The sequence below is a fragment of the Anomaloglossus baeobatrachus genome, chromosome 4 (assembly GCF_048569485.1).
Source record: "Anomaloglossus baeobatrachus isolate aAnoBae1 chromosome 4, aAnoBae1.hap1, whole genome shotgun sequence".
Taxonomy (NCBI): Eukaryota; Metazoa; Chordata; class Amphibia; order Anura; family Aromobatidae; genus Anomaloglossus; species Anomaloglossus baeobatrachus.
Window position 1 is genome coordinate 37,747,225 of NC_134356.1, and position 11,551 is coordinate 37,758,775.

An 11,551-nucleotide genomic window follows, 5' to 3' on the forward strand; every position below is an offset into this window, starting at 1 on the left:
GGAGTGGTGCTGGTATGAAAAAAAAGCTTTTTATAGGGATATCACTTTAGTTTTAGATTTAGGGTTGAATTGCAGCACATGGAGTTAACAAACAGCAGCAGCAGCAGCGCCTCGGGGTATGAGAATATCACCAGCAAGAAGGAGGCAGCATTTCCGTGTGGATGAAATGTGAATTGGGTCCTTTATTCCCCCGAATGTTCGCAATGTTTTTCTTGGGACTTGAAAAAGGCTCCGGTGAGAAAGCTGAAACGTCGTGTGCGAGCGAAGAAAGGATCCAATTCACTTTTCATCTGCATGGAAATTCTGCCTCTTACATGCACTATATAGACAAAAGTATGTGCCCCCCTCCACATTACACCCTCTTTTCTGGGAAGGTTTTATACCGAGGCGGCTGTAGATTTTTTTGCTCATCCAAAACAAAATTTGTGAGGTCAGACCCTGATGTTGGGGGAGGCCGGGCTCACAATCTCCATTATAGATGTTGGATGGAGCTGAGGTCTCTGTGCAGCTGATCATGTTCATCCTCACCAACCCCCCCCCCCACTATGTCTTTATGGACCTTGTGCGTTAGGCACAGTCATGAGGACCAAAATGGGCCTTCCCCAAACTGTTCCCCCAAAGCTGCAAGCTACAACTGTCCACAATGTCTTGTAATGAAGTATTAAGATTTCCCTTCATTGGAATTAAGGAGCTGAGGCCGAATCCTGATAACAGCCCATAATATTATCCCTCCTCCACCAAACTGTACAGCGTGCACAATGCAGTCCGGCGGGTAACATTCTCAGTCCAATGGTGGTGGATTTACACCGCTCCATCCAATGCTCAGCATTGTGCTTGGTGATGTACGGCTCAGCATTGTGCTTGGTGATGTACGGCTCGGCATTGTGCTTGGTGATGTACGGCTCGGCATTGTGCTTGGTGATGTACGGCTCGGCATTGTGCTTGGTGATGTACGGCTCAGCATTGTGCTTGGTGATGTACGGCTCGGCATTGTGCTTGGTGATGTACGGCTCAGCATTGTGCTTGGGGATTTATGGCTCAGCATTGTGCTTGGTGATGTATGGCTAGGCATTGTGCTTGGTGATGTACGGCTCAGCATTGTGCTTGGTGATGTACGGCTCAGCATTGTGCTTGGTGATGTATGGTTCGGCATTGTGCTTGGTGATGTACGGCTCGGCATTGTGCTTGGTGATGTATGGCTAGGCATTGTGCTTGGTGATGTACGGCTCAGCATTGTGCTTGGTGATGTACGGCTCAGCATTGTGCTTGGTGATGTATGGCTAGGCATTGTGCTTGGTGATGTACGGCTCAGCATTGTGCTTGGTGATGTACGGCTCAGCATTGTGCTTGGTGATGTATGGCTAGGCATTGTGCTTGGTGATGTACGGCTCAGCATTGTGCTTGGTGATGTACGGCTAGGCATTGTGCTTGGTGATGTACGGCTCAGCATTGTGCTTGGTAATGTACGGCTCGGCATTGTGCTTGGTAATGCACGGCTCGGCATTGTGCTTGGTGATGTACGGCTCGGCATTGTGCTTGTTGATGTACGGCTCAATATTGTGCTTGGTGATGTACGGCTCAGCATTGTGCTTGGTGATGTACGGCTCGGCATTGTGCTTGGTAATGTACAGCTCGGCATTGTGCTTGGTGATGTACGGCTCGGCATTGTGCTTGGTGATGTATGGCTCGGCATTGTGCTTGGTGATGTACGGCTCAGCATTGTGCTTAGTGATGTACGGCTTAGCATTGTGCTTGGTGATGTACGGCTCAGCATTGTGCTTGGTGATGTACGGCTCGGCATTGTGCTTGGTGATGTACGGCTCAGCATTGTGCTTGGTGATGTACGGCTCGGCATTGTGCTTGTTGATGTACGGCTCAATATTGTGCTTGGTGATGTACGGCTCAGCATTGTGCTTGGTGATGTACGGCTCGGCATTGTGCTTGGTAATGTACAGCTCGGCATTGTGCTTGGTGATGTACGGCTCGGCATTGTGCTTGGTGATGTATGGCTCGGCATTGTGCTTGGTGATGTACGGCTCAGCATTGTGCTTAGTGATGTACGGCTTAGCATTGTGCTTGGTGATGTACGGCTCAGCATTGTGCTTGGTGATGTACGGCTCGGCATTGTGCTTGGTGATGTACGGCTCAGCATTGTGCTTGGTGATGTACGGCTCGGCATTGTGCTTGGTGATGTATGGCTCGGCATTATGTTTGGTGATGTACGGCTCGGCTTTGTGCTTGGTAATGTACGGCTCGGCATTGTGCTTGGTGATGTACGGCTCGGCATTGTGCTTGGTGATGTACGGCTCGGCATTGTGCTTGGTGATGTATGGCTCGGCATTGTGCTTGTTGATGTACGGCTCAATATTGTGCTTGGTGATGTACGGCTCAGCATTGTGCTTGGTGATGTACGGCTCGGCATTGTGCTTGGTGATGTACGGCTCAGCATTGTGCTTGATGATGTATGGCTCGGCATTGTGCTTGGTGATGTACGGCTCATCATTGTGCTTGGTGATGTATGGCTCGGTATTGTGCTTGGTGATGTACGGCTCAGCATTGTGCTTGGTGATGTACGGCTCGGCATTGTGCTTGGTGATGTACGTCTGGAGTTGCTCGGCATTGTGCTTGGTGATGTACGGCTCAGCATTGTGCTTGGTGATGTACGGCTCAGCATTGTGCTTGGTGATGTACGGCTCGGCATTGTGCTTGGTGATGTACGGCTCAGCATTGTGCTTGGTGATGTATGGCTCGGCATTGTGCTTGGTGATGTACGGCTCAGCATTGTGCTTGGTGATGTACGGCTCGGCATTGTGCTTGGTGATGTACGTCTGCAGTTGCTCGGCATTGTGCTTGGTGATGTACGTCTGCAGCTGCTCGGCCATGAATCTCCCGGCGGGCACAGTATTTGTGCTGATGTTACCAGAGGAGGTCTGGATTCTGCAGTTATGGGGTCAACAGAGCCGTGATGAATTTTCTGCCCTCCGCTCCTCAGCACTCGGTTCCCCATTCTGTAATACTACGTGGTCTTCTCTCCGTGGCTGAGTTCTTGATGTTCCTTTCACTTCCAATATTATCATTCACAGGTGATGGGGAAACAGTTAAGAGGAAGAAATGTCATAAACGGACTTATTACCCCGGTGGCTTCTACTACAGGACGCACTGGTATCAGTGAGTTATGCACCAACAGCCATTCTGTCACATGTTAGTAAAGGCAGATGGCACAGCAAGAGTCCGAAGGTTGTACACCACGGGTGAGGGGCCATATGTTATGAGACAATGGGAAAACTTGAATTTGGTAATGAAAATGTGTGTCCCAATACTTTTTTCCATATAGTGTACACAACGACATGGACACAACGTGTGAAACTAAGCAATATCAAGTGAAAACTCTTTGAAACAAGTACCTAACATTGCATTGAGTGGTCTTCCACATACAGTGGGTAAATTAAGTATCGAACACGTCACCAATTTTCTAAGTAAATATCTTTCTAAAGATGCTATTGACATGAATTTCTCATCAGATGTCGGTAACAACCCATCCAATCCACACAGGCAAAGAAATCGAACCATAGATTTCCATAAATCATCTGGTTCAACTGATGGCCTATCTAATGGTGTCTCATTACCAAGGAGCCACACAAGAAACAGCTTATGATGGGTAAAACCAGTGAGCTGTCCCAAGACCTTTGCAACTGATGGCATCGGTTACATAAGAATTTTTAAACTACTGAAGGTGCCAGTGAACAAGTCAGACCTGAAGGGGGCAGCAGAAGTCTCATATGAAGTAAGGACTCTTCTGCATTAGCAAACCAATGCTGTGACATCCACTGTCAATAAGGGTTGTCATGGGCACATAACATTCCCTAGTCCGTGAGTAGTATATTGAAGTCTAGGACATATTGTACACTACTTCTGCTTTCACTAAACCCATTAGGCTGAGCGGCATCTGAAACACTCAGGAAAAATGTGCTTCTGTGTAGACTCCCTGAGCTCTATCCTTAAAGGGATCATCTAGCCATATAAAATAAATAAATAACATAAAGAAAAGGTCACAATTTTATAAAAAAAAATAATCATCCAAACTGACTGATCTCCTGCTGCTCTAGTTCTGCAGCTCGTCATTTCCTCACTATATCCAACTGTAGCACCGCACAGGGCCTTGGGAAATACTCGTCACCCTGGCGGTGAAGATCAGGGGATGTCACGGGTGGCCCTGCCTGGATTCATGACCCCGAGGTATCCATGAAGAGATAGATGGTGGGAGATCGTGAGATGATGAGGATAAAGGGGTTGGGAATGTTGGGAATAGTTGTCTCGTGACGCCACCTGTGGTGTGCGGCCAGGGATTAGCCGCTGCTGCGGGTGTGGTCCTCTGGGGCGCATGGTGTCTCAGCTCGGATGGTTCGGCTCAACAAAGGTAGAGCCAGGCACCAGGGGAGGATAATGGTGGTGGTAGTGGCCGTTGACCCTGGCAAGGACGGACTGACACAGTCTTTGAGGTTCAAGGTTTACCGCCCACGGAGTGCCGGTTTCTGCCATGATGGGCCTCAGCCGACCACGGATAATTTGAAAGTCACCACCGGTGTTCCCACTGTGTGTCCTTTCTGGTCGGGGTCCCTCCAGTCCCGGTGGGTGGAATATGGAACAGGCTGCGGGTGTTTCCTGCACTCTCCGCAGACCCTGGAATCCCCTGTCGCTGTAGAGAGCCCGGGCTGAGCTGCCTACTCCAAGCCACTGGTCTTGTAGTGCTCCCAGAAGTGTACGGTGATGCCTGGACCGAGATCCTGACTGTGCTCTTCACCCCAAGCTGTGCCCGGGGGTAACTGCCCAAGTGTGAAGATGCTCCTTCCTTTTCCCCAAGTGGTACCCACCCCCCAGGTGGTTGTCCTAGTGACCGGGACAGTCCCATGCCTCGTGATGGCCACCTCCATGTCTACCCTAGGCCAATTCCAGTGGGAAAGCACCTAACTCTGTGTGGTTTGTAAATGTGAGAAACACCAGCGATTAACTTCTTCCTTACCCGGGATGACTACTGCACCTTAAGTGAGATGCAATATCCTGTGGTGACTGAAACCCCAGGGGCACCACATACCCCCACAGCAAATCGCAGCACTCCCGGGTTGCAATCAAATAACAATGGTTCACCGCAGTTTTATTATGCAGAAAACATATAAACAATCTTCCCTTTTAGGGGAGGCATTATCAATCAAACATTTCAAACATTAAACATTTACTGGTTCACAGTGTGATCAAGTGCAACAAAACATCAACATTTGCATAAAACAACATTTACTCTTTTTTGGCTGCTGGTGGTACCAGAGGACTGGTCCCAGCCCTCTGGCTCTGAATACTCAAGGAACATCCTCTGGCGAAATGTCCAACCTGCTTACAACAGCAACAAACCGGTATTAGGATGTCCATGGTATCAGGAGCGGGTTTCTGGTCCTCCGTCATAGGGTACACCCAGAATAAACTGTATAGTCTGTCCTTAAAGTCAGTCAGGGTATATGCCTCCCCGGAATACTGGAGTAGCTATGCTGCTCCCGGGAGGTACAGCATGGTAAATGGTATCACTGGAGCTGCTGCTACGGCTATAGGAACAGCCTCTGCTTCCTCCTCCCTGGACATATCCTTGCACAGGGTTTCCTTCTGGTTTCCGGCAGTGGGGCTCTCCTTCCTGCTCTTTCTGGGCTCCACCCACGCTTTTGTGCTCTTTTTGGGTTCCGCCCATAATGGCACGCCCTTTCTTTTCCCGCGCGGACTGCTTAATGGCAACTGTCTTTTTCAAGAAATACGTTTTAACACAGTTCTGTAAGGCGCACAGTACCCGTTGTTGTGGGCACGTTACCCTGTTCGTGACACCAAGTTGGAGCACCCCATGGGGCCTTGGGAAATACTCGTGTGACGCCCTGGACTGGACTAGCCAGGTAGTTACAGACATAACACCACACACACCCCCTTCCCTGGATAGTTAACATCAGTCAAACAAAACCCTTGTTGCCACCCTCCAGTCTTGATGTCCACACCAGGTGGGGCGGAGCCAGGCGGTTGGCCCCACCCACCGAGGATTTCACAGGTCTGGAGGCAGGAAAAAAGACAGATTTGAGTAGACAGTGGAAGTGTGAGGTGGGGAGACTGTCGGTGTCTGGGTAGGAGCCCAGACACATACAGCAAGGTCGGCAGACGGTGGTGGCCGTCTGCAGGAGGTGGTACAAGTCAGAAAAACCGTAGGACCGGGGTCGGGCGGTGGCCCGCCGGTACCGAGCCGGGGAGCAAAGTTGTACCAAGCACAACAAGGCAGGGCCATTGGACCCCGACCAGGCTAGGAGCCGCCGACAACATTCAAATCCGAGAGTGACCGTAACCCCAGGGGTTCCCTAACATCCAAGACCCGACAGAAGGCAACCGCCCACACCGTGAGGATAAAAAGCCACCGCCATAGGCTAGAGATCCAAGGGCCAGCACCTGCGGGCAAAACAGGCTCCTTCGGTACATATACGCCGGGGAGCGGACTACCGGTGGGCAACCACAGGAGTCAGAACATTCTAACAAGGTGCAGGGAAAGACAGCCACCATCACCCTGTCCGGGGAGAGCAAAAACACTGCAGCCGGCTGCGGTACACGTCCATCCAGCCGTTTGGTTTACCAGAGACTCTGTGCATCTGTGTCTGAGTGAGTACAACAGTGCCATCCGGCACCGCGCCGTTCTGCAACCCTGCACCCCAGCCACCCTGCCTCCCCGCTTCACCACCGAGCCCCGGGATCACCAACCCCTACCCACGGAGGGGGAACCAACATCCTAGCTGCTCCCTGCCATCGCTCCCGGGATCCCCGTCACCAGCAGCGGTGGTGCCCATTATCACCACAACCCGTGGGTGGCGTCACGAACTATCTCCCCAAACAAACCACCCCCTTTTCACTCGTGGGCGAGGAGCGCTGCTCGAGTCCCCGGGTCCAGCCCCACCGCTCGAGCCACCGAGCAGCAGCAGAAGCCCCGGACCCGAGCGTAGCCCGCGACACTCGGCACCGGGCCGATGAGGGTCAGGGGATGTCACGGGTGACCCTGCCCTGCTTCGTGACCCCGAGGTGTCCACGAAGGGATAGATGGTGGGAGATCGTGGGATGATGAGGATAAAGGGGTTGATGATGTTGGGAGGGATTTTGGCGATGCTGCGGGTGCTGTCCTCTGGGGCGGATGGTGTCTCAGCTCAGATGGTTCGGCTCCCCACAGGAAGAGCCAGGCCCCAGGGGAGGATGATGATAGTGGTAGTAGTGGTCGTTGGCGCCGAAGCATGGGGTGACGGCAAGGGTCAGGGGATGTCACGGGTGGCCCTGCCCGGCTCTGTGATCCCGAGGTGTCCATGAAGTGATAGATGGTGGGAGATCGTCGGATGATGAGGATAAAGGGGTTGAGAATGTTGGGAATAGTTGTCTCGTGACGCCACCTGCGGGTGCTGTCCTCTGGGGCGGATGGTGTCTCAGCTCGGATGGTTTGTCTCCCCACAGGTGGAGCCAGGCCCCAGGGGAGGATGATGGTGGTGGTAGTGGCCGTTGGCGCCGGCAAGGACGGACTGACACAGTCTTTGAGGTTCAAGGTTTACTGCCCACGGAGTGCCGGTTTCTGCCGTGATGGGCCTCAGCCAATCACGGATAATTTGGAGGTCACCTCCGGTTTTCCCACTGTGAGTCCTTTCTAGTCGGTGGATGGAATATGGAACGGGCTGCGGGTGTTTCCTGCACTCTCCGCAGACCCTGGAATCCCCTGTCAATGTAGAAAGCCCGGGCTGAGCTGTATGCTCCAAGTCACTGGTCTTGTAGTGCTCCCAGAAGTGTATGGTGATGCCTGGACTGAGGTCCTGACTGTGCTCTTCACCCCAAGCTGTGCCCGGGGGTAACTGCCCAAGTGTGAAGATGCTCCTTCCTTTTCCCCAAGTGGTACCCGCCCCCCTGGTGGTTGTCCTAGTGACCGGGACAGTCCGATGTCTCGTGATGGCCACCCCCCTGTCTACCCTAGGCCAAACCCAGTGGGAAAGCACCTAACTGTGTGTAGTTTGTGAATGTGAGAAAGACCAGCGATTAACCTCTTCCTTACCCGGGATGAGTACTGCACCTTAAGTGAGATGCAATACCCTGAGGCTTTGGTCACCACACAACCAGTAATTCTGGTAGCTGCAGCAGACGGCATATAATCAGCTGCAGAATGTAAAGAAATGAACCAGGGACTGTACAGAAGGAGGAGGAGGTGAGCTGTGACATCACCTATTGTGAATGGTGGATCCTGCGTTATCTACTGTAGAGATGTAGTAGTGATGGGTGAATACTGAAATATTCGGGCTCAGATTATTCATCTCGAATATTTGGGATTATTTGTGTTATCGTCACGAATAACTAATTCCCCCCCATTACCAACCCTGTAAGTAAAAAAAAACAAAAACAAAACACAAAAATCCTTTATTTTAAATAATAATAAAAACACACCATCTTTCACCAATTTATTAACCCAAAAAACACCCCTGCAGGTCCGACGTAATCCACGCGACCTCCCACAACCATCCCTGCTCTGCTACATCCAGAAGCTGCAGTGATGGAAAAAGCGACTGATCACTGCAGCTCTTGGGACACATAGAGGTCAATAGGGGACCCGACTATGAGAAGCTGTGATGTCAGTCAGGTCACTGAAGTTCACAAAAATGTTCCCATGATTCCAAGTGTGACCACCGGTGAACCCACTGCTATCCTGGTATATACTGTATATACTCCATTCTGGGCCAATCTAGGTATATATCCCCCTATCCTGGTATCTAAAACCCCATCCTGGTATATACTGTATGTCCACCATCCCGGTATATATGTCTACCATCCTGGGCCTTTCCTAATATACATGTCCTCCATCCTAGTATATATGTCCCCCATCCTGGTATATGTGTTCCCTCATCTTGGGCCAATGGTGATATATATGTCCCCCATTCTGGTATATATGTCATATATGTCATTTTGGTATATATTTCCCCCATCCTGAGATACAGTTAGGTCCAGAAATATTTGGACAGTGACACAATTTTGGCGAGTTGGGCTCTGCATGCCACCACATTGGATTTGAAATGAAACCTCTACAACAGAATTCAAGTGCAGATTGTAACGTTTAATTTGAAGGTTTGAACAAAAATATCTGATAGAAATCGTAGGAATTGTCACATTTCTTTACAAACACTCCACATTTTAGGAGGTCAAAAGTAATTGGACAAATAAACCAAACCCAAACAAAATATTTTTATTTTCAATATTTTGTTGCGAATCATTTGGAGGCAATCACTGCCTTAAGTCTGGAACCCATGGACATCACCAAACGCTGGGTTTCCTCCTTCTTAATGCTTTGCCAGGCCTTTACAGCCGCAGCCTTCAGGTCTTGCTTGTTTATGGGTCTTTCCGTCTTAAGTCTGGATTTGAGCAAGTGAAATGCATGCTCAATTGGGTTAAGATCTGGTGATTGACTTGGCCATTGCAGAATGTTCCACTTTTTTGCACTCATGAACTCCTGGGTAGCTTTGGCTGTATGTTTGGGGTCATTGTCCATCTGTACTATAAAGCGCCGTCCGATCAACTTTGCGGCATTTGGCTGAATCTGGGCTGAAAGTATATCCCGGTACACTTCAGAATTCATCCGGCTACTCTTGTCTGCTGTTATGTCATCAATAAACACAAATGACCCAGTGCCATTGACAGCCATGCATGCCCATGCCATCACGTTGCCTCCACCATGTTTTACAGAGGATGTGGTGTGCCTTGGATCATGTGCCGTTCCCTTTCTTCTCCAAACTTTTTTCTTCCCATCATTCTGGTACAGGTTGATCTTTGTCTCATCTGTCCATAGAATACTTTTCCAGAACTGAGCTGGCTTCATGAGGTGTTTTTCAGCAAATTTAACTCTGGCCTGTCTATTTTTGGAATTGATGAATGGTTTGCATCTAGATGTGAACCCTTTGTATTTACTTTCATGGAGTCTTCTCTTTACTGTTGACTTAGAGACAGATACACCTACTTCACTGAGAGTGTTCTGGACTTCAGTTGATGTTGTGAACGGGTTCTTCTTCACCAAAGAAAGTATGCGGCGATCATCCACCACTGTTGTCATCCGTGGACGCCCAGGCCTTTTTGAGTTCCCAAGCTCACCAGTCAATTCCTTTTTTCTCAGAATGTACCCGACTGTTGATTTTGCTACTCCAAGCATGTCTGCTATCTCTCTGATGGATTTTTTCTTTTTTTTCAGCCTCAGGATGTTCTGCTTCACCTCAATTGAGAGTTCCTTCGACCGCATGTTGTCTGGTCACAGCAACAGCTTCCAAATGCAAAGCCACACACCTGTAATCAACCCCAGACCTTTTAACTACTTCATTGATTACAGGTTAACGAGGGAGATGCCTTCAGAGTTAATTGCAGCCCTTAGAGTCCCATGTCCAATTACTTTTGGTCCCTTGAAAAAGAGGAGGCTATGCATTACAGAGCTATGATTCCTAAACCCTTTCTCCGATTTGGATGTGAAAACTCTCATATTGCAGCTGGGAGTGTGCACTTTCAGCCCATATTATATATATAATTGTATTTCTGAACATGTTTTTGTAAACAGCTAAAATAACAAAACTTGTGTCACTGTCCAAATATTTCTGGCCCTGACTGTATATGTCCCCCAACCTGGGACCTTGTTGGTATATATGTTCCCCATCCTGTTATATATGTCCACCATTCTAATTTATATGTCCCCCATCCTGGTATATATTTCCCCCATCCTGGAACCTTAATGATATATATCCCCCATCCTGGACTCTTCCTGGTTTATATGTCCACCTCCGTGTTATATATATCCCCACCCTTGGTCCTTCTGGGTATATATGTCCCCCATCCTGTTATATATGCCCCTCATCCTGGGCCCATCCTGGTATCTATGCCCACATCCTGGTATATATGACCCCCATCCTGGGCCTTTCCTGGTATATATGTTGCCCATGCTGGTACATATGTCCAACATCGTGGTATATGTGTCCACCTTCTGGGCCTTTCCTGGTATATATGTCCCCCATCATTGGCCCTTCTGGGCATATATGTCCCCATCCTAGTATATATGACCTCTATCCTGGTATATATGTCCCTCATCTTGGGCCCTTTCTGATAAATATATTGCCCATCCTGGTACATATGTCCACAGGTTAGGAACACGAGACTGGTACTAGGACACAATTGTCAGAACTAGACACAGTAGCATAATGGGACCTGAGAACGAGCAATGCACCAACTGATAGGCAACATTGCTCAAGCGCCTCCTGTAAGGGGAGGTAGTCTTAAATATCTTTAATATAACAGGTGACCTCAGGGATCACTTACAGGTAATAGCACCCTACGTGCATGCACAGAGGAACTGCGCACAGTCTGGAAGCAGGAGGAGGCCGCGCCAGACCCCGAGGCAGGAGAGGAGCGAGTGGAGCTGCCGGGCAAGTGAGAAGCCGAGCGACCCCATCGGAGACTGAGAGCAGGAGCCTGTGGGCATACCAAGATGGGG